This window comes from Pinus tabuliformis, chromosome 1_1 (assembly GCF_031772625.1).
Source record: "Pinus tabuliformis cultivar Carrire ecotype Pingquan chromosome 1_1, CPIR1, whole genome shotgun sequence".
In the NCBI taxonomy this organism is placed as follows: domain Eukaryota; kingdom Viridiplantae; phylum Streptophyta; class Pinopsida; order Pinales; family Pinaceae; genus Pinus; species Pinus tabuliformis.
In genome coordinates, this window is record NC_142297.1 from 738,499,417 (window position 1) to 738,503,838 (window position 4,422).

Genomic DNA, 4,422 nt, shown 5'->3' on the forward strand with positions numbered 1-4,422 from the left:
CAAATCTTTTTATGGAAGATTTTGAGTCCAGAGCTTTAGCCTCAGCTCGTCTCCTTCCCAAGCTGTGGAAAAGGTATGTAGATGACACTAATGTCATCTGGTCCCATGGCTCGAAGGAGTTAGATCTCTTCTTCAACCACCTCAACTGTCAATCCTCTGCCATTAAGTTCACTATGGAAAAAGAGGTCAATGGTTGCCTCCCTTTCTTGGATATACTTATATCGAAGAATAATGATGGTTCTCTCTCGCACTCAGTATTCTGGAAAAAAACCCATACTGAGCAGTATCTTCATGCCGATTCCCATCATTTCCCTACTCAAAAGTTGGGGGTTCTTAACACACTCGCTACTCGAGCCCTGAGGATTTCTGATAGGGAGAGCTTCGATAAAGAGAAATCCCATCTCCTTAATGTCTTTATGGAGAATGGCTATAGTAGGCACCTAGGTCAGAAAGCGTTCCTAAAAGCCTCTAAAAGCTCGTTAATTAAAAAAGAACCTAAAGAGCGCCGGCTAGGGGTCCATCTTCCCTATGTCCAGGGAACCACTGACAAGATTGCTCGGATTCTTAAGAAGTATGATATTCCCTCAACCTTCAGGCCCCTCAACACTATTCACAAATCCCTCAGATCAGTGAAGGATCCCATTGATCCTAAAGATATGAAGGGTGTCTACTTGATCCCCTGTTCTTGTGGGACCCCCTATATCGGGGAAACAGGGCGCTCCATCCATCAAAGGATTAGCGAACATGCAGTGGACCTAAGACATGGAAGAACCAAGTCTTCAGCGTTAGCAGAGCATGCAGAAAAGACCAAGCATCATGTGTGTATTGAGGAGGCCAAGGTTATTGCCAGGGTTGCTCAGTTCCATCACCGTAAATTCAGGGAAGCTATTGAAATTGAAAGAAGGCCGAGCAATCTCAATAGAGATGACGGCTGGAAGATCAGTAGCTACTGGATCCTGGCCCTTTCTTCCTAGTCTTACCCTTTCTTGCTTTCGTTGGTTCCCCTTTATGTCGTTGTTTTTCCTTAGCGCCTTGTCTTCTCCTTCCTCCTAGGGTCTCTCATTTTGTCTCTGCATATATATATATATATATATATATATATATATATTATTATTATTATTATTATTATTATATTTTAGAATTTATTTATTAAAATGAAATAAAATCTTTTTACCTTTTATAACTTTCGTAATTAAACTTTATATATTATTATTTTTATGTATATTTCAATTTTATTATTCCAATAATTTTCTAACTAACCTTTGTATATATTTCTTTATATATATATATATATATATATATATATATATATATATATATATATATATATATACACGTATAATTTATACTTTAAGTCCCATTTAAATAACAAATTATAATTTTTAATAACTTTCTAACTAACCTTTAACATTTTTTAAATTATTTTATATTGTTATATATTCACATAATTTAACTAATCTCCATTAAATCCTGAATCTGGTCCTAAAGTCAAAATTAGCCGTTAGTCAGGATAGCCTTTGGAGTCTCTGCTATTTAACATGCTAAGCTGGATCTGTTTCTTCAACTTGTTCTGACGATGAACCACACTTGTTGGTTCGAAACGGGTCGACAAATGATTTATCTTGTGATTTACGCCGAAGAATTTCTCTTAAACTTGATATGGATCACAGAAGCCTCAATTCAACAATTGTTGGGTTTTCCCAGTGTAATTTTTTTTGTATCTCTTGTGCATGCTTATTTTACTGTGATCTCTATTGCCCTACTACATTTATAGTTGAAATTTTAAAGTATAGTTGCTTAATGATATGGAATGTGCTATAGTAAGAACAATATCATTAGAAGTAATTATATGTAGTAGAAAATTGTGCTTTTCTATATTGCACTTGAAAATATAACACAAGAGAGACAAGGTATGATGTTTACTACAAGAGGTCAAGTTAAAGCTTATAGAAACTCCTTGTAGATTCAAACTATAGATTGTAATATGCTAAAACAATTGACTTGAATCTACTCTAGTCATCAGTGGAAACAATAAACGATCGAAGAAATAAATAAGCATAAAAGAGAAGGAATTCAATCACACATAACACAATAATTTTCTGGGGAAAGCCACAACTAAAAACCCCTGATATTTGTATAATTCATTAATCATAAAATATGACAAGATTACAATGCTTTGCTCAAGCCCGAGCAACCTTTGCACTATCTCTATTTGTCTCACTGCTTCCCAGACAAGTTCAAGTCAATACTTAGCCAATTTTGTTGCCTCCCAAGCTCCTATTTTGTTGCTTAGTTTCCTTGGGCATTAACCCATATTTAATTGGGAAATTCGACAGTTATGAATTGCGCAATCATCATAGGCCTTCCTTTGATTGCATTCACCACCTGTACAATTCATATGATTATACAACTCCTAGTACACTGTCCTTGAACTCCAATGTCAACTGGGTCTTTCTCTGATCTGACATGCATGATTTAATTATGAGTGAATCTTTAGTTTAATGGTTGATTAGTGTTGGTTACACCCCACCCACTATTGGATCTCTCACTAATGCCTCCATCAGTGAGAACTAGTCTAACTGAATTTAAATCAGTTAAACTGAATTAAATAATTACAACTCAAAATAAACTCAACCAGGGCTCCTATAAAGTAGGACACACTCCACATGACTCTAGTTAGACCCTCAACTTGAATTAACTGAGCCAAATAAGTCAAATTAACTTAATTAACTATTAAAAGTTGTCATGAGATGTAGAATTACAATTTAATTCCTAATTTAATTCAAGGCAAAATTAAATTAGGATTTTCTTGTTCCATTTTCTACACTCCCTCCCAACAAGAAAAGGATTATCTGCTACCCCAATCCTTCCTCTGTGAAACTCAAATTTGCATCTTGACAATGCCTTTGTCAAAATATCTGCATCCTGCTCCTCTATAGGAATGTACTCTGGCAACATGATTCTCCTCTTCACACAATATCGTAGATGGTGATACTAGATGTCGATATGCTGGGATCAATCATTGAAAACTGGATTATCAGAGAGTTTTATACAACTCTGATTGTCACAGTAAATCACTGCAGTATTCATCTGCTGACCAAATAACCCAACAGGGATCTTCCTCATCCAAATAGACTCACAAGCTGCTTGAATAACAGTCATGTAATCTCCTTATGTTGAACTGAGTGCAACTGATCTCTGCTTCTTGTTGTACCAAGAAATTGTTGCTGACCCACTACTGAAGATTCCCCCTGATGTGCTGTTCCTATCGGATAAACTCCCTACCCAAATTACATCTATGAAGCCTTGAAGCTTCACTCCCTCTATCCATCTATACCAAATACCAAACTTAGTGGTGCCCCTGAGGTATGTCAACACATGTTTAGCTTCCTTCCAATAGAGTTTGATTGGCTTAACCATGGCTTGAACAAGTTGGTCAACTGCAAAACATATTTACGATTGTGTGTTCACCAAATACATAAGTGAACCCGCAAGATGTCTATAAATAGTAGCCTCCACTACGTCACCTGAAGTAGCATCTTCCTTCCTCCAAGTACCTGCTAGAGGAGTCACCATGGGTTTTCTGCTCTCCATGTGGAACTTCTTCAGTATCTCGTTAGCATACTTTCCCTGAGAGACAAACATTTCCTCATCTCCTTGCCATACTTCCATACCAAGAAAGTAATGCATCAGCCCTAGGTCCTTCATTCGAATTATCTTGTAAGATCCTCTTTGCAATATTTTATCAGTTTCTCATTACCTGTTAGAATCAAATCATCGATATATAATACTATAATCAACAATTTACCTTCGACCACAATATGGTAAAGGTTTGCATCTGCTTCAGTTTTGGTGAAGGCCAACCTGGTGAAATAGTTGTCAATCCTAGCGTACCAAGCACAGGTTTCTTATTTTAGTCCATACAACACTCGCTTGAGTCTGCACACATGTGAATCTCTATTTAAGCTCTCTAATTTTTTCTGGATGCTCAATATAGACCTCTTCCTCAATCATAACGTTGATGAATGTTGGCTTCACATCCATTTGATGTATCTTCCATCCCATCTGCGCTGACAGTACTATAATAGATCTGATAGAAGAGTACCTTTCTACTTGAGCAAAGGTCTCATCATAATCAATTCCCTCCGCCGGAGAGAACCCTTTGGCCACAAATCTAGCCTTGTGTTTCTCTACACTCACATATGTTGTTTTCTTTACCTTGTAAAGCCATACACCACTTACTTGTTTGCTAGTTTTGGGACCACTTCCCAAACATTCTTTCTAATAATGGAGTCATACTCCTGAACCATGGCATCAACCCATACTGATTGTTGTACTACTTCCTCAAATGAGGATGGCTCAACCTCTACAGTCTCGCTCATCAGAGCCATGTAGCCAATGTACCGATCTAGTGACCTCCTC